Genomic DNA, 25407 nt, shown 5'->3' with positions numbered 1-25407 from the left:
GAATAAAAGAAAGGGAGAACAGTATAAATAAAATAAACATATTATATTTTAAAAATACAAAAAACGAAAATGTGCTACCTACACTCAGTAGATTTTTACTCATCACTAAAGGTAAATGACGTTATGACATTTACAAGAAGAGTGGATCATTAGGCTGAGTCAAATAATTACAGATAGCTATCACTAGTCAAGAAACGTACACAAATTACTCTAGATTTCTCTCTCATAGGAAACCTAGACTTAACACACACACACACACACACACACACACACACACACACACACACACACGAAACTGGAAAGGGGACCATGAAAAGGTAAGAATATATTTCTAAAGAGAGGAAGAAAATAAGTGGAATTGACCTTTATAAAAGTAGACATGGATGTTTTAAAGAGGTCTGCTGGCCGATAGAACTAGAAAAGAAAGGAGAGAGGGTAATTGAGGATAATGGATGAAAAACATGATCAGATTATTTGTACAACATGTTGTTTTGAATATTAATACATAGCACTATCATTACTTCATCTCTATCCTTAATCTTTTTTTCTTCAGAGTGCCTATATCACTCACATCTAAAGACCATGTCTTATGACATAATCTCCTGATCTCGTATAGATTATTTCTTCCTCAGTATCCTCTGTTGTGTCTCATTTTTTCTCAAGACTGGCCGTTAACTGGTTTCCATAATTCTAATCCTTTACATCTCTCAGAATCATTTGTTTTCCCTGTCATTACCTTTTTTGTTAGCATGCACACTTTTCTCCACAGTTGAATTTTGGAGGACAGTAGGTGTAAACTTTACCCATAAGGCAGTAGTATCCACCGTGCAAACATGTCTCTCTAGTGCCAACCCCAGGAAGGGCCTATATGGGATTTTCTGCAAGGAAAGAAAGTAGGTAATACCAGGCAGGGTTTCACTCCTGGTGAGTGGTTCTTAAGTCTAATTAGACAGCTGTTGGTTACCACTAACATATGAGCACCTCTTACTGCCTTTATGGTTATCTTGCCATACTGGTCATTGCACAGGAAACCACAACTGGACACAATGCAGAGATCAATAAATACTGGATCTGTCTGCATTACAGCTCCTGCATCTATGACTCAGAAAACATCACAGAAGTGGGGGCTGAAAAGATCCAGTGGGGGACTGTCAGAGCCAGAATATCTGGAAGTCTGTGCAACCATAATTACAGAAGTGCAGGATAAACAAGTTATGAACAATGGCAAAATCAATATACAAGCTAATGCAGAAGTAGAACACTTTCATGATGTCACACCACTGAAAAGGAACTATAAGTAAGTGATGACTGCTGAGAAGCAATGAGTTAGCATCTTTTAGGGATGAGCCTCCTAACAGTTTGTCCAGAAGAAAGTCAATCCTGAAAACACACACACACACACACACACACACACACACAAACACATACACACACACAAACACAAACACATGCACACACACACACACACACACACACACACACACACACACACACACACACACACACACACACACACACACACACGAAAGGAAGAAGGTGCTGGGGTTGGGATTTAGCTCAGTGGTAGAGCGCTTGCCTAGCAAGCACAAGGCCCTGGGTTCAGTCCTCAGCTACGGAAAAAAAAAAAAAAAAAAAAAAAAAAAAAGTGCTATCAATTTGAGAGGGGTTTACCTGAAATTAATTGGAGGTAGGGGACATGAGAGGGGCTGGAGTGGGGTAAAGGAAAGAAGGGAAGTGACATAATTATATTTTTCTTTAAAATGTATTAAAATTTTTGAATTAAAATGTCACTAAAGTAAATACATTAAGGAATGTTTTCATGCAATATATTTTGATCATATTCTTTTCCTTACTTATCTACCTAATTTCGTGTTCTTTCTCTTAAAAACAAAACAAAACCATACAAAAAATACACTCATATCAACAACAAAACTATGGGCTCCATTTTGTACTGGTCAACTACTTTTGTACATATGGTTTACCCTGCATGCACCTTTGAAGAAAATTGATTTGTTTTTCCTCTGTAGGCAGTTATAATTTGCAAATAGTTTCTTGGTTAGAGGCAGGACTATGTTCTCACTTACTCTTCTTCATGCTGGGATTTTTGTTGCCTTTAAATATGTGTAAGTCTAGTGCATGTGTCATGGTCTCTGAGAGTTCCTGTATGTGTTAGGCTTACTTTGTCTGGAAAACACTTTCCTTTATTCATCCACTACTTCTTGCTCTTCTTTCCATGGCTTCTGCACAGATCCTTGAGCCTTGAGGTAAGAATGTGGTCAAGACATTCCATTTAGAGCTGAATGTTCTAAAATAGATCGATCACTGCACACTATCTAGTTAGTGTTGGATATCTGTTTTAATTACCATCTATTGCAAACCAAAAGGCTTCTCTGATGAGGGTTGAGCTGATTTCCATAGTGGATATACCAGTTTTCACTCCCATGAAGGATGAATAAGTATTCCCCTTCCCTACCCCCACGTGCTGTCATCTGTTTAATTATCTTGACCATTCTCACAGGGATAAGATAAAATCTCAAATTACTTTTAATTTGCATTTCCCCAGTGTCTAAGGATGTTGCACATTTCACAAGTGTTTCTTGGCCATCTTTTCAGAACACTCTGTTTAGCTCTATACTCCATTTTTAATTGGGTCTTTTATTTTCTTGATACTCATTTTTTGAGTTGTCTATTCTAATGCTGACTATATTTTTTTTTAAAAAAAATGAATTGGAACTCTCAAACTGTTTGCCCTTCTTGCATAATCTTTACCTGCTGAGCATTCAGAGGAAAACCAAAATCTAATCCCCCACATCACTTTATTAGCATCCCAGCCTGTTTATGCACTAGAGCTAGGAAACTTGTTAGAAAACTGTAACTAACCACAAATTCTATTTTAATTCTTTTCATTATCATAGCAGCTATTGTTTGACGTCTCCTCAGAATTCTGTGTTGTTTAATGTTTATTTTAAATGGGGGCTAAGACAGTTGCAAAGGTTTTTATGTAGTATGGCCAACTGAAACTGGCAAAAGACAAGTGTACTTGGCTCGCTTTAAGCATGTTATCACTCTGTTTATAGTCTCACGTTACGGTGAAAGACTATAAAATAATCTCTTCATTTGCATGGCCAAAAGGCAACTTGTGCCTTGCTCTCAGGCACTCCCAGCTTTGTTCCCAGCCCTCTTAGCACACTGCCCATGTCTCCCGTATGAAACGGGAGAGTTGTTCTCTCTACGTCTTTGTTTATTTAAATCTGAGCTACAAACACAGTTAATGGACTGCAAGAGATTCATCTACACAGGGTTCATTGGGGAGGGATGCTCTTCAAAGCAAGTGTCTTTTGATATAAGGATAAACGCAGAAAGAAGGAGAAATAATAAATAGGACATGGTCTCAGGCATGGATTTACTTAATCAACAAGCATGGGGGTGCAATAGCATATGCATTATGTCATAAAGGTTTTTCCTCCTTGAGGTGAGGTGTTGGTTTTTCACACCCTGGTTATTTTCTGTAAGCTGTGGTGGAGGAGTCAGTAACCTCTATGAGGCATGACTGTCATCGTTCTGAAAATGGCTCTCCTGGGAAATGAGTGGGTAGGCAACTGAGTTGGTAAGTTATTTCCCACCAGTGAAATAAGTCAATTCTAGCCAGATTCGATTATATTAAATACTGGTTTATTGTGAAGCTGCTCTCTGCTGAGTTTATTGGCCCCACTGAAGGAAGCCAGAGAAGTTGCCATGGGAAGGGAGAGAGAGGAGGGAAGAAAGCAAAAAGAGAGGGAGGGGGTCAGACCAAAATGTCTGGATAGATGGTTCGGAACACAGAAGTTGAGTCCGCAGCCAGTAGTCCGGGTCTTTCCTGGCCACGTGGGGAACAGCTTCTCTCCTATCCTCCTCCTCATCATTTCTTTGGACTCCATGAGAACCCATCCCCAACTACTTCCTATCTGCGTCCAGAACCCTCAAACTTTCTCTGCTGAGTGGTAGCTGCATTTGTAACAAAGACCAGGTCTTTGTTTAGGGGAAACCTTTGATACAAAGACTTTTGATCTGAGGTCACTGTCCCCATTTAAACCGTTAAATCCAAGACCATCAAATGGGATACTATTTCCATAGTTTGGGGATCTCTGGGAAAGTCTGGGGAAATGGATGACACTGGATATAAAACAAAAATTTATCCAAATTGGTCTGAGTTACCTATATCCAATTTTTTGAGAACCATGCTTTTCCCCCTTCCTTCCCTCCTCCTTCACTACAACTTAGCTAGCTTTAGCACCTAGCTGCCTCAACCAAGCAGCTGTCTGACCCACCTGAGGCACAGCAACACACAGGTGGTGGTTATGGCAGTGGAAGTGGAGGGAGCAACAGTCATGATTGTAATGCTGGTATTGGTGAGTGACCAGCCTGCTCATTTTAAATCACTTGCCATACCGGCTTAACTACACACTGGCCACCAACACGGGACTGGCTACCATCTTGACTTTGGGATAAAGAGGATTAGGTCCTGGCTTCACCCCCATTTTGGTTAAGGGCAGCCACATGACTGGCAGCCATCTTTGTTATATGAAAGTCAGACCTTAACAGCAACTTCAGGTGTTCATACTTAAAAGTAAATAAGGTATATTTACTAATCAAGACATGTGTTTTTAAGGTTAAGCCTAGGATAGGTAACTGAAATCAAACTAAGTTTGTCTGATCAAATATAGAGAGAGATAGATGGACGTAGGGCCCTTCAGAGACCTGCTGAATATGGCATTTAAGATGCTTAAACGTAAGATGCTTAAAATAACAGAGACTCCCAAATCCTAGCAATGACATGCCCAAGGTCTCCAAGAAGATACAGACATAACAAGAAAGAGTTCCACCTGGATAATGGTGTTGATAACCACTAAGATAGACTGTTCCATTGTCTTGCCCACTTCTAGAACCTGGCCTGAACTGTGAACAGGACAATAGAAAATGCAAGGTCAGTCTCCGAAGTTCCTACTCCACAGAAAGGCCTCTCAGATTTGCCAGATTTTTCTGGCAGCCAAAGATTGATCCTGCCCTGGAACCTGTGTCCCCAATGAAGTCAATCAACATCAGTGGGGTATCTGTGTAGGGAATGGGTAAGTCTGTATTTTAATTGACACATAAGCCATTTAAATTACAATATATCCTCCTCAGGTCTCTGAGGGGGTCTGAAGACTGAACTAGCAAAAGAAATAACTTTATCTAAAGGAACTCACTTTACAATGACTGCTCCCAGTGATTAAGCACCTGTCTCATGGGGAATAATTGGATAGGAAAAGTTTATGTAAGATCTGAGGTATGAAAGCTTCTAAGAAAGTAAAGGTCTAGGAAGGGTTTTGAGGTTGTTAAATGCAAGTTATAAAAGGTTTATCTTTTGGTAAACTTAAAAAGACTCATAAGTTTCAGGGAACCCACCCCTTATGAGTCGAAAACACTCCAGATAAGGACTGCTAATCAACAGTCTATTTCCCTCCCTACCTGCCTACTCCTGACGGTGGAATCTATTCCCCTTTCCCTGGTCCTGGAATCCTCCCATCCCTCTTCCAATTACCGAGACCATGGGCCTAAGAGTTTTAAATTATAGCCAGGAAAAGGTTTTCTCTCTAAACTCCCTAACTTTATCTTCTGCTCCTAACATCCAGCTGTTCCCTAAGAACCTGCATCCAGGAAGGCTCCCAGTTACTCACAGCTGTTCCCCCGCACTGCTTCAACTGGACCTGAACCTTCCTATCCCCAAATGGTCCCACAACCTAGACAGCAGTAAAACAAGAAGCTCTTCCTGAACTTGGCCAACATTCCAGCTTTTGCCTGTGCCCTATAACAATGCCCCAGTGTCAGCAGGAAGTAGTCATAGACAATGTCACCTCTTATTCATTTTCTACAAAAGGCTGGGATGTTGGGTTTCAGATACCAAGACAAGAGACTGAGGTGTTTATTTTATATACCAAGGCAGGCCTGGCCTCCAGGTTGTCCCAGTATCTACCTGCTCCCAGCTCTGAACTTTCTAGTTCAGGGGTTGGGCTGCCTTTCCCCCAGAGGCCCCTTCCTATATAATCCAGATATCTGTGTCTCCCCCTTTCTCTCTCTTTCTCCTACTCTTCTCCCCGGGTGGGTGCTCTTTTTCTCCTTCTCTTTCCCCTCTCCTCTCTCTCCCTTCCCATGGCAACTTCCCTAGCCTCCCTCCCAGGGACCAGTGAACTGGTCCAGGAGCAACTTCTCAATAAACCTGTGTGTGATATAATCTAATGCGGCTTGAACTGGTTCATTTTAAAGGCAGAGAAATAACTCATGACAGCTTTAGGGTGTGTATAGTTTCTGGCAAAAGCGATTTAGCATCAGAATCATATCAGTTCTATGTCATGCTTTACTCATAGCTCATATGCATAAATGGTTTAAGAACTCTGACTAAAATTATGTTGACCTAAAAGCTGAAAACAGTTTAGAAATGTTTTGTTAAAATAACAGGTGAACAATGTCAGGAGAGTGGATAGTCCATCTGTGCTTCATGTCCCCTCAGGCACTTGAAAAAGTCGAGGAGCTCACCAGTCAAAAAGAAATTTTAAAATTTCTGTGGCAGAAAAGCTATTGAAATGCATTTAAACACTTTGGGCATTTTCTAGCCATTTATTTTTTTCAATATTTTAAGTTTTGGTTTTTTGAAATAGGGACTCCCTATTTAGTCCAGGCTGGCCTTGAACTTGCTATCCTACTGCCTCAGCTTCCTGAGTTCTGGGGTCAAGGTTGTATACACTTATACCTGGCAAGCTATTCCTTCTGAATTGCCACTCGTGTCAGAAATATAGTAGGATATAGCAGCTAAATCTAACACTTCTCTCTCTATGACGATGAGATGCTGACCTACAATGTACACGTTTGCTATATAAGACATAAACTTCCATCACAATTCCCATAATACTCTTGTATAAGCTCACTGCCACGTCACTCATGCTTTCTTGCTCTTTAGCCTTAGCAAAAACCAAAGGTATGTCTTGCTGATTTTTTTCCCAGGAGAAGGGCAATATTCCACAGTGCTGTGCATGAAAATCATCTTTACTGTCGGAAAAGCATCATGAAATATTTTTAGGTTTCTCAAAGAGTGCTTGTCCCTTCCCCAGGAAGTATTCATCAAAATGTCTGCAAGAGGTTTCAAGCTTGTTTGGCTCACCCCAGTCCCTCCCTAAGGCTTATGGGATCAAGGTTTAATTATAATTGTGGCTTAGTGCCCAAATGCAACTGGGAAATGGAAAAATTAGAAAATCAAATGTCTTAGAATTTCCAGCTTTGGGAAAAAATAATTTCTTGCAAAAGCTCAATAATATTTAATTTTTTTCCTTGGACTGAAATATTGAGAAGTGAGTGTAATTTTCATCGTGTAATTGTGATAGAAAGGTTTTAGAGTTATTGATGCTTCAATGTAGTTGATCAGAACGTGAGGGGGGTTGGGAATCAAGAAAACTGGTTTTCTAGTTTTAGGAAATTAAGTGACAGTTTCAAGTGTTTCTGGATTAAAAAATAAAATGTAAAGGTCGTCTTATGTAGCTCAGGTTGATTAGAAATCCCCAGCATAACCAAGAATGGCTTTGAATTTTTCCTTCTTCTGTCTCTACCACGAAGTACTGGCATCTTGTTCATGAGCCACTGGATCAGGCAAGGCTGAGGATCAGACCAGGGGTTTTGTGGGTGCTGGGTAAGCACTCGACCAACCATGTTATATTCCTTGGCCTTGATTGGTTTCTTTATAACAATAAGTGATGTTTCTCATTGGCAGAGAAAGGGAAATTTATTAATGGGGTGAAACAGTTTTGCCAGTTTTGTAGAGTTTGCCTGTGTTGGGGGATTTCAGGAGAAGCATTTTGGAGTGGAAGTGGGAGCTAGAAGTGGGTGACAGGAGGAGAAAAGAGAGGGAGGTCTATATTAAAAATAAAAAGATATAGACATGCGATCATTTGACCAGGGATGATTGTAGGTCTTGCAAGTAGACTGTCATTTTTGTTTAAAAGGCTAAAGCCTAGGTGTTGGCAGAATTCTCTTTTCAGGAGAAAGCCCATCCTATTTTATTTTATTTTATTTTATTTTATTTTATCTTTATTATACAAATGTTATTGATAATAGCTCCAAGATGAAAACCAACTAAATTTCTAGCAACAGTTGAACTAGTTAGCAACTTGAGGTCCATCCATGCAACAAAATACTGTACAACAATAAAAAGATGAAAATTATTGGTAAGGGCAGCAACAAAATATTTCAAAAATAATATTATAGTGAGCACAAGAAGGTAAAAGGAGTCCCCATTCTATTCAGGCTTCCAGTGAACTAGATGAAGCCTACCCACATACAAAGAACAATAATACATGTTAATCCCACTTGAGAATGCCTCTGTTGACAACCTAGAATAATGTTTGACTATGTAGTTGTGGGCAATCCAGCTTAACTCATAAAATTAACCACCCTGTTGTACTAATCCTTCTCAAACCTGTCAAGCATTCTGGTCTTTTCCTTTCTTATATTTCACAGTATATTTTCTCTGGTTCTAAAGCTGTGCCATTGTTCACTATTAATTTCTTCTCTTATTTCATTTCAGTCCTACTTGTAAATAGTACTATTTGCTTTTATGTATTTACACATCAACCTTGTCTTCCCTTGAATTCACAGAACAATTCAATTTTGTATATTTGTCTTCCTATACTGACTTTTAGTTATATTTCCATTCAAAATCTTATCAATGATATGATGTAATAATGTAATAATGATTGAGCTATTACCAACTCATTGAACATCACACCACACATACATGACTTGCATGGTATACTATAGGTCTTCACACATTACTAGTTTGGATAGGTAATAAGACAACATTTGGAAGATAATTACAGTGTTTTTCTATCCCAACAGTTTTAAATGTGAATGGATTCTGTTGTTTTAGGAGTTTAAGGGTTTCTTTAATATGACTTGAATAAATTAAAGAAAATATTCTTCTTCTTCACTAAGCAATTCAAATGATCAACTGACTGTAAGTACAACATCTTCAACTTGTGTTCATAACTTCGGTCATTTTCTCTTTTTCCTTGAACCTCCACTTGTCAAGTTCCAATCTCTATATTAAGTGCACACACACGGGCTCTCTCTCTCTCTCTCTCTCTCTCTCTCTCTCTCTCTCTCTCTCACACACACACACACACACACACACACACACACGTAAGAAAGAGAAAAAGAAAGTTGATTGAACTCAACTAGCTCTACCATTGAGAATCCAAAGTAAATCATCCCATAAAGTTGGCACTGTTAAAGGAAAATAACAGATGTTAAAATGATGAGGATAGAATTTTATTCAACAATTATAGGGAAGAGGAGTCCATGTAATAGAACTCTGCTTCTCCCTGACAAAGGGCTAGTGAATGTTACAGTGCTGATGTATGCTAAGAAGATCTTGGCATGTTAGGGGAATTTTGTTCCACATGACCAGGCCATCTGGTTCACTGGTACTTACCCTAGATAGCAAACTTCCTTAATTCTTTACATCTGGGAGCCTTGATGGGGCCAGAGCAAGGTGGCCTTAAAGCTGAAGTTTGATTCTTACCCTTTCTGGGGGCTGGAAAGAGAAAAGGGGAGTTGCTGCCCTCTTGTGTCTAATGGTTGGCTAGGGTTATCATAGCAAAATGTCAAAGAATGAGTGAACTAAAACAGTGGAGTTTCTTTTTTATTTTTTTAAATTTCTTTTTTTTCTTGGATATTTCTTTATTTACATTTCAAATGTTATTCCCTTTCCCGGTTTCCTGTCCATAAGCCTCTTATCCCCTCCTCCTCCCCTTCTTCTACAAGGGTGTTTCCCCTCCCCATCCACCCGCCATACCACCCTCCCTACATATTCCCTTGCACTGGGAATCCAACCTTGGCAGGACCAAGGGCTTCTCCTTCCATTGGTGCCCAACAAGGCCATCCTCTGCTACAACTGCAGTTTGAACCATGGGTCAATCCATGTATAGTCTTTGGGTAGTGGTTTAGTCCCTGGAAGCTCTGGTTGGTTGGCTCTGTTGTTCTTAGGAGGTTGCAAGCCCCTTCAGTTCTTTCAATCCTTTCTCTAATTCCTCCATCCGGAGTCCAGTTCTCAGTTCAGTAGTTTGCTGCTAGTGTTCGCCTCTGTATTTGACATGCTCAGGCTGTGTCTCTCAGGAGAGATCTATATCCAGTTCCTGTCAGCATGCACTTCTTAACTTCATCAGTCTTATCTAGTTTTGGTGGCTGTATATATATGGGCCATATGGGGGGCAGGCTCTGAATGGCCTTTCCTTCAGTCTCTGCTCTAAATTATGCCTCCATATCTCCTTCATGAATATTTTTGTTCCTCCTTTAAAGAAGGAGTGAAGCATCCATACTTTGGTCATCCTTCTTCTTGAGCTTCATATAGTCTGTGGATTACACCTTGGGTAATATTCACTTATCAGTGCATACCATGTGTGTTTTTCTGTGATTGAGTTACCTTACTCAGGATGATATTTTCTAGTTCAGTCCGTTTGCCTATGAATTTCATGAAGGCACTGTTTTTGATAGCTGAGTAGTACTCCATTGTATAGATGTACCACATTTTCTGTATCCATTCCTCTGTTGAAGAGCATCTGGGTTCTTTCCAGTTTCTGGCTATTATTAATAGGGCTGCTATGAACATAGTGGAGTATGTGTCTTTGCTGTATGTTAGAGCATCTTTTGGGTATATTCGCAGGAGAAGTATAGCTGGGTCCTCAGATAGTGTAATGTCCAATTTTCTGAGGAACCTCCACTGATTTCCAGAGTGGTTGTACCAGTTTGCAATCCCACCAACAATGGAGGAGTGTTCTTATTTCTCCACATCCTCATCAACATCCCCTGTCACCTAAGTTTTTTTTATCTTAGCCATTCTGATTGGTGTGAGGTAGAATCTCAAGGTTGTTTTGATTTACATTTTCCTGATGACTAAGGATGTTGAACATTTCTTTAAGTGCTTCTTAGCCATTTAATATCCCTCAGCTGAGAATTCTTTGTTTAGCTCTGCTCCCCATTTTGAATGGGGTTATTTGGCTCTCTGGAGTCTAACTTCTTGAGTTCTTTGTATATTTTGGATATTAGCCCTCTATCTGATGTAGGTTTGGTAAAAATCTTTTCCCAATCTGTTGGTGGCCATTTTGTCCTAATGACAGTGTCCTTTGCCTTACAAAAGATTTGCAATTTTAATGAGGTCCCATTTGTCGATTCTTGATCTTAGAGCATAAGCCATTGGTGTTTTGTTCAGGAAAATTTCCCCAGTGCCCATGTGTTCAAGACTCTTCCCTACTTTTACTTCTATTAGTTTGAGTGTATCTGGTTTGATATGAAGGTCCTTGGTCCATGTGGACTTAAGCTTTGTACAGGGCAATAAGAATGGATCGATTTGCATTCTTCTACATGCTGACCTCCAGTTGAACCAGTACCATTTGTTGAAAATGCTATCTTTTTTCCATTGGGTGGTTTCAGCTCCTTTGTCAAAGATCAATTGACCATAGGTGGGTGGGTTCATTTCTGGATCTTCAATTCTATTCCACTGATCTATCTGTCTGTCTTTGTACCAATCCCATACAGTTTTTATGACGATTCCTTGGTAATACTGCTTGAAGTCAGGGATGGTGATTCCCCCAGAAGTTCTTTTATTGTTGAGTATAGTTTTCACTATCCTGAGTTTTTTCCTATTCCAAATGAATTTGAAAAATGCTCTTTCTATCTCTATGAAGAATTGAGTTGGAATTTTGATGGGAATTCCATTGAATCTGTAGATTGCTTTTGACAAAATGGCCAGTTTTACAATATCAATCTTACCAATCCATGATCATGGGAGGTCTTTCCATCTTCTGAGAGCTTCTTCAATTTCTTTCTTCAGAGACATGAATGAAGTTCTTGTCATACAGATCTTTCACCTGCTTGGTTAAAGTCACACTGAGGTATTTTATATTATTTAGGACAATTGTGAAGGGTGTCATTTTTCCTAATTTCTTTCTCAGCCTGTTTATCCTTTGAGTAGAGGAAGCCTACTGATTTGTTTGCATTAATTTTATACCCAGCCACTTTGCTGAAGTTGTTTATCAGGTTTAGTAGTTCTCTGGTGAAATTTTGGGGTCACTTAGTTTATTATCATGTCATCTGCAAATAGTAATATTTTGACTTCTTCCTTTCCAATTTATATCCCTTTGACCTCCTTTTGTTGTCTGATTGCTCTGACTAGGACTTTGAGTACTATATTGAATAAGTAGGGAGAGAGTGGGCAGCCTTGTCTAGTCCCCGACTTTAGTGGGATTGCTTCAAGTTTCTCTCCATTTAGCTTGATGTTAGCTACTGGTTTACTGTATATTTCTTTTACTATGTTTAGGTATGGGCCTTAAATTCCTGATCTTTCCAGAACTTTTATCATGAAGGAGTGTTGAATTTTGCCAAATGCTTTCCCAGCAACTAATGAAATGATTGTATGGTTTTTATCTTTGAGTTTGTTTATATAGTGGATTACATTGGTTGATTTCCATATATTGAGCCATCCCTGCATCCCTGGAATGAGGCCTACTTGATCATGATAGATGGTTCTTTTGATGTGTTCTTGGATTTGGTTTGCAAGAATTTTATTGAGTATTTTTGCATCAATGTTCATAAGGGAAATTGGTCTGAAGTTCTCTTTCTAGACATCTTCCATATTTCTGCTGACCAGAATTCCAAGATGGGGTTCTACTGATTCAGAGTCTGGTACAAGCTGTTTTCCTGGCTTTCCAATAGGAATCTTCCCATCCTGTACTCACATGGACTTCCCCGGAGTATGAGAACTGAGAAATCCAGTTCTCCTAACAACCAAGATCCTCCCTAATAACCTTATGTAGCTTACAATATTTCCTCTGCAGGCTCATCTTCAAATGTAGTCACACTGGAGCCAGCGCAAAGGTTCTTAAACCTTTTCCATTTGACATTATTTTTTGCCTCAGAAATTTTTATGCAACTCCAGATACACAGTTATATAAAAATAGACATACAAACTAAATATTTACTGGTAATAGTTCATAAAGAAATTTATTTTAAAAACAGTTCCTTGCATGCATACAATTTTATCATTCATTAAAAACAAAAGCAAATTTGTATACCAGTGAGAGGAACGTGCTTGATTGTTTTTACTCAGATAATTAAAATTTGGCTGAACATTGAATACTGCAGGACATGGAGCATCTTCAACATTCCTCAGAGTCTATGAATACTTTTATCACCAGCCATTTTCATAGTACAGCTTCCCATAAATACGTAACAAAAGGCAAAAGGTATGAGAGTATGTTTAGGGTCACTTTAAAAGTTATTGAGAATTCTCTAATCCTAAGCCAAATTGTATTTATCGAGTTTTATGAAACTCAAGTCAGTAACTCAAACAACAATTTTTGGAATCAAACATTTTAATAAAGTATTATCATATATATATGGATGGCTAAATGAAAATACTGTCTTTGCTTTCAATAATTAAGTCATGATACTTCTAAGAAAGTAAAAGACTTTATATGTAAATCCCAATAAAAAAAAAAACGCTGTAATACCTAACATACAATAGTCTGGAATTAGCATTGCTTGGCATGATCAGCAGGATGCTTGCACAGTGCACTGTTTATGTTGTGTGTTCAGAGGCAAGACTGCCAATGAACTTCTACAGTGCATCCTGAGTGAGCACAGCCAGAAGCACCTTGAATTTATTATGCAATTAATTTTGAATCCATCGTGACTGAGAATGCAGAAACATTAAACTGTTGCCAAAATTTTGCAGACTCCATAGTCCATGTGATACAAGCCCAGCTTATGAAGCCTGAGGCCCGAGCTCCCACACACGAAAGTGAGAGAAACAAACACTCACTTTGTCAGCCATTGCACAGTTTTAAGGGGTAAATTCAGATGCCAAAGAGCAGATTAGGAATTTGTAACTGCAGGTGCTTGGTACAACATTTTAGCCAGAGCAAGCAGGGAATTCCCCTGGTGGCATTAAAGTTTCTTTTCTTTTCTTTTCTTTTCCTTTCCTTTCCTTTCCTTTCTTTTCTTTTCTTTCTTCCTTCCTTCCTTCCTTCCTTCCTTTATTCGATATTTTATTTATTTACATTTCAAATGTTATCCCCTTTCCCAGTTTCCCCTCTGGAAACCCCCTATCCCATCCTCCCTTCCCCTGCTTCTATGAGGGTGCTCCCCTGCCCACCCACCCACCCACTCCTGTCTCCCTGTCCTGGCATTTCCCTACACTGGGCCACTAAACCTTCACAGGACCAAGGCCTCTCCTCCCATTGATGTCCTACAAGACCATCCTATACTACATATGCAACTGGAGCCATGGGTCCCTCCATGTGTATTCTTTGGTTGGTCCCTAGGAGCAATGGGGTCTGATTGGTTGATATTGTTGTTCTTCCTATGGGTTGCAAACCCCTTCAGCTCCTTTCTCTAACTCCTCCATTGAGGACCCCGTGCTCAGTCCATTGGCTGACTGTGAGCTTCCGCCTCTGTATTTGTCAGACTCTGGCAGAGCCTCTCAGTAGACAGCTATACCAGGCTCCTGTCAGCATGCACTTCCTGGCATCTGCAATAGTGTCTGGGTTTGGTGTCTGTATATGGATGGGGCAGTCTCCAAATGGCCTTTCTTTCAGTCCCTGCTCCACACTTTGTCTCTGTATTTCCTCCTTTGAGTATTTTGTTCCCACTTCTAAGAAGGACTGAAGCACCCATGTTTGATCTTCCTTCTTTTTGAGCTTCATGTGGACTGTGAATTATATCTTGGATATTCTTTTTGGCTTATATCCACTTTTCAGTGAGTACAAACCATGTGTGTTCTTTTGTGACTGGGTTACTTCACTCAGGATGATATTTCCTAATTCCACTCATTTGTCTAAGAATTTCATGAAGTTATTGTTTTTAATTAAAGGGGACAAGTCATTGTAGAGATTCCAGAAACCACTTTAGTCTGGTCATGTCTCTTAGTGGAGGAGTTTGCTTGGAAATGTGCTGAGAATTCTGTAGCTCCAAGTGCCAATGTAAAGAACTCCCAGCAATATTTCTCTGGATAACTCCTTGGAAAGACATTTTGCCTTGTGTAAATGTCAACAAAATGCTCTTTCGATTGCTATAATTAGCAAAATATTCTTTTGCCTGAGATTTTTACATATGTTCACGATTCAAAGTATAAAACACCCAAGAATCCAAAACACTCAAGAGTCCAACGTGGATGAATATACAAAATACAGTAATATAATGGCATTAATACCAGGGCAAAAGTTGGTTATTGATAAGAATTTCCACAGTTGTTTGTATTTGATTACTTGTTTACAGTACTAGGGATTGAACCTCTCACCACACTAACCATTTTATTTTTTATTATTCATTTTATTTTATTTTATTTTATTTTAGGAGAGTCTCACTGAGTTACTGAAGTTGGCCTTGAATTTATAGTCCTACCAAAGAGCTAGGATTACAGGCCTGAGCCATCATTATGTGTAGTTGTAGGTAGTCAACGTTTACTAGAGAGTTTGTTTTAGCAGGATTGAGTATGATTAAAAAGTTAATAACTGTGAGTTTTCATGTTATTAGCTACAGTTAAATTCTATAAAGTACTTTCCTTTTTATTGGCATAAATTTGGGTTTTGAGTTTTTTGTTTGTTTGTTTGTTTGGTCAGTCTTCCATTCATGGTATTAAAGGAAGTTTTAGAGGTCCTTTTGGGGTTCTGGTTTTGTTCCCCCTCTTAACCTAAAGTAAAACTATTTCAAATATTTCTGCTTTTCTAAGAATTTTCACTTATATAACTTTTCTGTAGAACAAGACACATATCAGGGTATAAAAAAAGCAACAAATTCAAGAAATGTCAAACACACCTGTCTTTTGCAGAATAAATTAGAAGGTAACAGGAAGAGAAATTGTATAAATGTTATTTATATAATTTGTGCATTAAATATAAATCCATGAATATACAAGGATTGTACAATACATTTTTGAATGAAAAGTGAATCACTGGAGAATGGGCAAGGAAATCTACAGGTTTTTTTTTTATTAAACAAAGAGTGGTAATACAGCATAAGAAAATATGTAAGCTATGACAGAAGCAATACTAAAGGAGAAGTCTGTAATAATAAGTGCAGAATGCCCCAGCCCTGTAGCAGACTGCTTGTAGGGCTCTCTCTGCCTTACTTCCCTCCTTTTCTCCTTCCCTCCCTCCTTCCTTCCATTCTCTTGGGACTCCACCAAACCTTATAACTGACCAAGCTTTCCTTTTTCTCATCATCTCTTTATGTCATCATCTATACCTGAAAATGACTTCTACGAGTGACCACACCTGGAAAACACTCAGGTAGGTGAATCGTACGATCCTTTCTGACCTCCTCCTTTATGATCTGCATCTTCACCCTCAGCATAACAGCCCTCTTCTTACCTCAGTTCTATCCACTGGAGCCTCCCACTCTTGGTTCAGATCCTGGACCTCCTGGTCCTTTCATCCCTGTCTGTCCAAACAATTCACTGCTTTACTGCAACCTACTTACAGGATCCTCTGTTTCCACTACATGTCCAACTCCCTGAGACCACCAGGTGTGAACAGGATTTCCTGAAGCCTCTCTCAGCCTCTTCTCCTAGGCTACCTCTATTCCTTTATGCCACTCACAGACATGCAGAAGGATTCCTAACCAGTCTACCCACAGCAATCACACATTTCTAAAATCCAAAGAGGGCAATAGAAACCAAAGAACACCCACCCAGTAAAACCAAGAGTAGATATACTTTACTTATCCTAACCACAGATACCTAGACATGAATGCAAAAAATACAATGATTAACAATCAGGACATTAAGTCTCATGCAGAACCCAGTAACTCAACTATATAAATGTAATACTACTGAAACACAAGACAAGGGCCTCAAAATAGCAATTGTAAATATGTTCAAAGACCTTAAAGAGGTTATACATAAATTCCATAATGAAGTCCGTGAAAATGCAAACAGTGGAGTGAAATAATGAAAAGAATGAAGTAGAAATAGAACCATTAAAGAACATCAAAACTAAAAGAAAATAGGAAATGAAAAATTTAAGAAAGTCAAACAAAAATCTCAGGGATAAGTCTCACCATAGGGTATCAAAGCTGAGAGAGAGAATATCAGGTTTTGAAGACAAAATGAAAGAAATGGATTCCTCTGTCAAAGAAAATGTTAAATTAAAAAATTCTAGTCACAGAATACCAGGAAATCTGGGACACTATGAAATGACCAAATTTCTTAATAATAAGAATAGAGGAAGGAGAAGAAAACCAAAGTCAAGGGCCCAGAAAATATTTTCAATAGAATCATAGAAGAAATTTTTCGTAATCTAAAGAAAGAGGTATCAATAAAGTTACAAGAAGTATACAAGTTGCCAAATAGACAAAATCAGAAGAAATAATTCCCCTAGTCAAAAAATTATAAAAACACTAAATATACATGAAAAAAGGACTATTAAAAAACTATAAGGGAGAAAGACCAAGTAATGTATAAAGCCAGACCCACTAGACTAACACTGGACTTCTCAATGGAGAATCTGCAAGCCAAAACCACCTGGATAGATGGTTGACAGAAGCTAAGAGACCACCAATATTAGCCCAGATTAGTATTCTCTGCAAAAATATCAATTACACTAAATAGAGGAAGAAAACTATTCTGTGATAAGATTAAATTTAGGCAGAGGCAGCAAATCTCTACAAACCTAGCTCTACAGAAGGCACTAGAAGGATAACTTCATTCTGAAGAGGTTAACCATATGCAAGAAAATACAAAAAATCGGAGGTGGCAAGGTGATCCACACAACAACAACAACAATCAATAATCATTCTTTATAGGTAGCCTCTAAAACTATGGCCTCAATTCCCCAATGTAAAAAGGGCAGAATAACAGATTGAATTAAAAAAGAGTCTATATATTTTTTTTGGTTCTTTTTTTTTTTCGGAGCTGGGGACCGAACCCAGGGCCTTGCACTTCCTAGGCAAGTGCTCTACCACTGAGCTAAATCCCCAACCCCAAGAGTCTATATTTTTGCTGCATCCAAGAAACAGAGTTTAGCATCAAGGATAGACATCTCCTCAAGGTAAAAGGATGAAAGAAGATATCCCAAGCAATAGAACAAAGAAGGAAACAGGTATAGCAAGTTTAATATCTGACAAACTAGACTTCAAACCAAAACTAATCTGGAGAGAGAACATGTGCATACTACAGACTTATCAAGGAAAAACTCCATCAAGAGGACATTGCAATTCTTAATATCTATGCACCAGACACACAGGCACCCAAATTGATAAAGGAAACACTGCTAAACTTAAATAATGTATATTGACCTTCACACAATAATAGTAAGAGACTTCAATACCACACTCTCACCAAGAGATAGGTCATCAAAATAAAAACTAGAGAAATGCTGGAGTTAATTAACATCATAAGCCAAATATACTTAACAGGTATTTACAGAACATCATTTCCAACACAAAAGAATATACCTTTTCAGCAGCTCGTAGAACTTTCTCCAAAATTGACCACATACTTGGACACAAAGTAAGTCTCAACAGATATAAGAAAATTTGGATGCATTCTGCAACATATGTGATTACTGTGGATTGAAGCTAGATATCAACAACAGAAACAACAGAATGTTTACAAACTCATGGAAACGTAACAACTCAATAATTAATGAAAAATAAGTCAATGAAGAAATTAAGAAAGAAATTCAAAACATTTTAGAATTGGATGAAAATAAAAACACAGCATATTCAAACCTTGGGGACACGATGAAGGCAACTTTGTATTACTAAAACTCTTATACTTAAAAGAAATTGGAGAGATCTCATATTAACAACTTAATGACAAGCATGAAAGACCTAGAAGAAAAAGAATAGCGAACACCCAAAAGGAGATGATGGCAAAAAATAAAGTCAAGGCTGAAATCATAAAAGTATAAATTAATAACCAAAAACAATACAAATAATCACTAAAACGAAGCAACTTAAACAAACCTATAACTCCTAGTAGTGTAGAAGCAGTAATGAAAAGTCTCCTAACCATAAGAAAAGAAGGAAAAATAAAGGAAGCCCGGGGCTTTAGTGTAGAATTCTATCACACCTTCAAAGAATAATGAATGCTAATACTTCTCAAATTATTCCACAAAATGAAAAAGAAGGAACATCGCCCAATTTATTTCACAAAGCCAAAACTGCTCTGATACCCAGACTATATAAAGACTCAACAAAGCGAATTACAAACCAATATTCCTTGTGAACACACATGCAAAAATTCTCGATAAAATACTTCCAAACCAAATCCAAGAACACATTAAAAAGGTCACCCAACATCAACAAGTAGGCTTCTCCCCAGAGATGCAGAGATGACTTAACACATGTCCGTTGACAGATGTAATATACATCATAAACAGACTGAAGGCTAAACCCATATGTCATCTCTTTAGAGGTAGAAAAGGCCATCTCATTAGATGTAGGCCATAATAAAGGTGATTTACAGCAAGCTCACAGTTAACATCAAGCTAAACAGAAATACAAGCATTTCTACTAAATTCAAGAACAGGACAAGGTTATCCATTTTCTCTATACCTATTCAATAAAGTACATGATGTTTTATTAAAATGATAAGACAACGGAAGGAAAACAAGGAGATGCAAATAGGAATAAAGGAAGTTAAAGTATCTTTATTTGCAGATGATATGATGGCGTATATGAGTGAGCCTAAAACTTCTACCAGAAAGCTCCTATACCTGATAAATGCCTTTAGCAAATTAGTGGGATACAAATTCAATACATAGGTATGAGTAGCCTTCATATATACAAAAGATAGGTGGACTAAGAGAAAAAAAATCAAGGGCTGGAGAGATGGCTCAGCGGTTAAGAGCACTGACTGCTCTTCCAGAGGTCCTGAGTTCAATTCCCAGCAACCACATGGTGGCTCACAACCATCTGTAAAGAGATCCGATGCCCTCTTCTGGTGTATCTGAAGACAGCTACAGTGTACTTATATATAATAAATGAATAAATCTTAAAAAAAAATCAAAGCAATAGTACCCATCACTATAGCTGTAGGCTTATATTTTTCGAAACCTACTTTAATAATTGTACTTAAGTGTTTTAACCCCCTCTAGCCCACCCCCCACCAGAGGTAGTAGAAAGGAAAGGTTAATAGGGCAAAGGAGGATGTGGACCTCTTTAGAAATAGTTCTTTGGGGTGAATCCAAACTGCATTGTCAGGATATCAGCATTCAGTTCCCATGAATCAGCAGCAGCAGCAGCAGCAGCTCTATCCACTCAAAAATACTATTCACAACGGCAACAGCAGCTTGATCCAGAAGAAACTGTGAGGTTCTGCTAATCAGCCTGAGTCTGCTGAAGTGGCAAGAACCTTCTGGAACGCCATCAGAAGTTCTTTGGTGCATTTCTCTCTACAAAATCACAACAGATAAAAATCAGCAAAGAGTGCCAAGAAGAACCAATAGCATTTTCAGTAAAGACCCATGTCAGTAAAGACCAGCCAAGACCAGCAACAAGTGGAAAGTAGCACAGGTTCTGTTGATTGCCAAGCTGACAAATTTTAAAATGGAAATATATTTATTTATAATGCAAAAAAGAGATAAGGAACAGACTAAGTTTGGCCAAAAGGTGATAGAAACAGAACTCCAAGAAAAATAACAACATTTCTTCTTGAAATTCCAAAAGCAGGAAAGAGTTGAGACAGGCATGTAGTTGCACCAACTACTGTTTCAAATTTAGAATTCAAATCATGGAAACAACTTTGCAAATATCTAATCATGAAGAGAATGGGGAGAAAAACCAAAAATACAACAAAAATGCATCCAAAATATGAAAAATTATCTCGGGAAAAGAGTACAGTTCAGCGATGAATTCTAGAACCACACAGAACTAGCTCCATCATTCTAAAAGAGGAAAAGATACTAAAGAATTTTGAATTTAATCAAATTATCTTCTACATGTGAGAAAAAGAGAAATGTTCTGTGTGGTACATCAGTAGTGTTTAAATGTGTGGTTCTTCTTACATTGAAAAAAAATTAAAAAAAAATGCCAACAATATCATTCTAGCTGCAGAGACAGAAATCTAAATCCACACCCAAGAGAAGGTGGTTCAGGGAAGAAGAGAAACAATGAATTCTTAAAGAAACCTCAGAAGCTTTCATTGCTCACAAGTGACTTGGATGCTTGTGTGTCGTCATGCATCAGTTTGGCTTCATTCCTCATGGAATTTCTGAATCTCTTGTTTCCAGAGATTTCTAGCACTATAGACAAGTGTTCACCCTAAGCGAGAAATCTATTAAGTAAAGAAATGATCCTTATTGCTGTCAAGATTGAGAGCCAGGAGCACATATAAGACCTTCCTGGAAGCTCTTCCCACCCAACAGCTCTGAACACTGTAGCTCCATCGTCTACCTGTTCAACATGTACCAACATTTCCATCAGGAAAAAAGCCAAGATCAATTTCTGTGAATCATTCTTCTTTAAGGTCAGGAGGTAGTTTCGTCTGGTGTTCATGCCTTCAGTGTTACATCTTCTTGTCACAAAGAGCCACAAGAACTAAGCTGCCTATTATGTCTGATGTACCCTAGAAGAAATACCGAAGGAGAATAACATACACAGTTAGAGTCACCTTAACCAAGCATGGCTGAAATCCAGATAAGTCTGAACATGAGACGACCCATTAGAAGACTCTAGCCTGACTCTCATTGTAGCCCAAATCTAATATGTTTATTTAATAAGCCAGTAGCTTATAAAATATTTCTTTTGAAGGAATATTCTTTAAATCCATTTACAAATTATTTTGAAAAAGAGAAAGATCTTTTTTTCCTCTGTATTTAAAAGTGCCAAATATGTTTAGAGTTTCTGGATAATTGTGACTAATCCTCTGCTTGTAAAAATATGTAATTTCTATTAAATTTTTGTAATATTTCCTTAAAACAAGGCATACTCACACATCAAAGAAACCAGTTACAGAATAAAATATTTGGACTTAAAATGTCAGCATAGACATGGAGGCTAGAGTATCAGGAGTTCGAAGACAGTTTTTTCTACTGAGTGAAACTAAGTCAATCAAGGCTACAAAAACCTTGTCCCAAGTAAACCATCCAAACTAATGAAAACTGGAATGTAGGAATTAGAATACAACCACAATGCATGGCGGATAGATTTTGCTTTGAAGACAAGAGCTCATCAACAGAAGGGGCATCTTGGAGTGTCATGTAGATTGATGTTTAGGGATCATGACAAAGTAAGGACAAGAGTGTTTCTAAAACTACTTTAAATCTTCCTTTTTTTATCTTAGAAGAGTTGTCACTTGGGTAAGATAAAGTAATTGCATTATGCGTAAACCATGCACATGTCCCCCTTTCCCAGTACTTGTGAGTATTTTCCACATTTGCTGGTACGGCAATTCATTGTGCTTAGAATATAGAATATCCAAGAAAAGATTAGAATTTACCTATTTTGAGTATAAATATTTTATGACTTTTAATTTTATCCTCTGGGTGTCAATCCAATTATCTCATTTTTCTGCAAACTGGAGGTATAGCCCATCCACAAAATCAAATCAACTTCTCTCGAGCACATGTGCTGATGGGCATGTTGGATCATTCATGGGGCTATATCATGAGGAATTAAACAATGACTAATATGAATTAAGAAGAGTGATCACTAGTCAAGATCAGGGTAGAATGTGGTCGTGAATATCTATTTGTACCAAATCTTAAAGGACCTGCAGAGATGTAGAAAAACAGAATAAAAGAAATAATTTCATCGCTTTGGTATTAGGAAATATTAGAGTGTGTAGAAGAATTCGCAGACTACACTTGCATTTGCACATTGACACTATCTAGAGGTAGAATCAGAAATCCAATGGTGGCCTCAGCTACACTGATGATTACATGCCAGCCACCTTGGGACTGCATGTGACCCTGCCTCAAAAGAAAACAAAATCAAACCTTAAAGAAAGAAGGCAATAGGAATTAAGTCTGAAACAATATACATGCCAAGAGACCCAAATATGGGATGAAAATGGAAATGAATAGATGTGGAAGGCTATAGAGGTGTAAAGAGTTCATGGGCACTAGGTTATCGGGATTGCTATAGAGACAGGATACAAATTGTTTCGTTGCATCTTCTCTTAAAGTAGAACCCAACCCTAGTTTTAAGATTCTGTGGCTATGGATGTGATTAAAAAGACATGCTGAGGTAAAATGGGAGTGGGAGAGTGGGTGGAGGAGGAGCCTCATAAAGGCAAAGGGGAGGGGACAGAGGGGGAGTATAAAGAGGAACACAGTGAGGACTTTACTATGTCAAAAGACAGATGGTGGCACCTGTTCAGTGTTCTCTACTTAGGAAGATTTGAGAACTTAAGGCAAAGATTTTCAACTTTTAGATAGAAAAGACAATGAAGAAAACAAAAGAGATAAGTCTGGGAAGAGGCTTAAGCTAAAACCAAATTGAATAGGTTTTAAAATGTCCCACAGTGCCCGCGTGGTCTGCTCCTCTAGTTCACCTAGGATAATGGCGACAGCTGAAGTACTGAACATCGGGAGAAAGCTCTATGAGGGTAAAACAAAGGAAGTCTATGAATTGTTAGGCAATCCAGGAAGAGTCCTCCTGCAGTCCAAGGACCAGATTATAGCAGGAAATGCAGCTAGAAAGAACCACCTGGAAGGCAAAGCCGCCATCTCCAATAAGATCACCAGCTGCATATTCCAGTTGTTACAGGAAGCTGGTATAAAAACTGCTTTCACCAAGAAATGTGGGGAGACTGCTTTCATTGCACCCCAGTGTGAAATGATTCTAATTGAGTGGGTATGCCGAAGAATCGCCACTGGATCTTTTCTCAAAAGGAACCCTGGTGTGAAGGAGGGGTATAAGTTTTATCCACCAAAAGTAGAGATGTTCTTCAAGGATGATGCCAATAACGACCCACAGTGGTCTGAGGAACAACTCATCGCTGCAAATTTTTTTTTTGCTGGACTCATTATAGAGCAAACTGAAGTGGATATCATGAGTCATGCCACATAAGCTATTTTTGAAATTCTGGAGAAATCCTGGCTGCCCCAAAACTGTATGCTGGTTGATATGAAGATTGAGTTTGGCGTTGATGTAATCACCAAAAAGATTGTTCTTGCTGATGTCATAGATAATGATTCCTGGAGACTATGGCCCTCGGGAGATCGGAGCCAACAGAAAGACAAACAGTCTTATCGGGATCTCAAAGAAGTAACTCCGGAAGGATTCCAGATGGTAAAGGAAAAACTTTGAGTGGGTTGCAGACTGAGTGGAGTTGCTTCTCAAGTCCGTCAGTGAGTGCAGGGTGGTAGTGCTGATGGGTTCCACCTCTGACCTTGGTCACTGTGAAAAAATTAAGAAGGCTTGTGGAAATTTTGGGATTCCATGTGAACTTAGAGTAACATCTGCACATAAAGGACCAGATGAAACTTTGAGGATTAAAGCAGAATATGAAGGGGATGGCATACCTACTGTATTTGTCGCAGTGGTGGGCAGGAGCAATGGACTAGGCCTAGTGATGTCTGGTAATACTGCATATCCGGTTGTCAGCTGTCCCCCAATCACAGCAGACTGGGGTGCTCAGGATATGTGGTCATCTCTTCGACTGCCCAGTGGTATTGGCTGTTCAACTATACTTTCTGCAGAAGGATCAGCCCAGTTTGCTGCTCAGATATTTGGGTTAAACAACCATTTGGTGTGGGCCAAACTTCGAGCAAGCAAACTGAACACGTGGATATCCTTAAATCAGGCTGATAAGAAAATCAGAGAGTACAATTTGTAATAAAGCAATTTAATTCATAGGAGAAAAGTTACATATTCCTAGTTTGGATTTAAAAAAAAAATCAAGCAAAATGATTTCACATCAGAGAAAACAATTCAGTTTACTAAGGAGCAAATGGCCCTCAACGTTTATGAGTTGGTACATTGTCAGTGGATATTATTAATATTTTCTAGCTCTATGTAGTGATATGTCCCTGTAACCTTAGCACTTTAGAGGATCACTAAATTCAAGGTCAGCCTGAATTGTGTATTGAGACCCTGTATTTGCTGGGGAGGGAATCTTGGCACGACATTGCTAAATTACACCTCGCTTTCTATATAGTCATTGTTGGGTAAATATGTAATTATGGAACTGGAGCAATGTGTCTGTGGTTCAAGAACCAGTATGGTTCTCCTGCAGATGCCCTGAGTTTGGCTCCCAGCATCCATGTAGACTGCCTCACAATAAGCAACATTTAACTCAGAAAAAAATAAATAAATAAAAATAAATAAATAAAATGTCCCACAGTAAAGTTTGTAGTTAGTTTACCTTCAGCTAGGTTTATGTATCGGGAAATGTTAGAG

The 25407-nt window shown here is 38.5% G+C and overlaps 1 pseudogene; it reads left to right on the top strand.

The window, feature by feature from the left end:
• The first annotated feature begins 23543 nt into the window (after positions 1 to 23543).
• On the top strand, positions 23544 to 24965 carry LOC116897887 (annotated as a pseudogene).
• The last annotated feature ends 442 nt before the right edge of the window (positions 24966 to 25407 follow it).

Source organism: Rattus rattus, chromosome 4 (genome assembly GCF_011064425.1).
Source record: "Rattus rattus isolate New Zealand chromosome 4, Rrattus_CSIRO_v1, whole genome shotgun sequence".
Taxonomy (NCBI): Eukaryota; Metazoa; Chordata; class Mammalia; order Rodentia; family Muridae; genus Rattus; species Rattus rattus.
The sequence above is the reverse complement of the archived record's forward strand: the minus strand, read 5'-3'. Positions and strand labels throughout refer to the sequence as shown.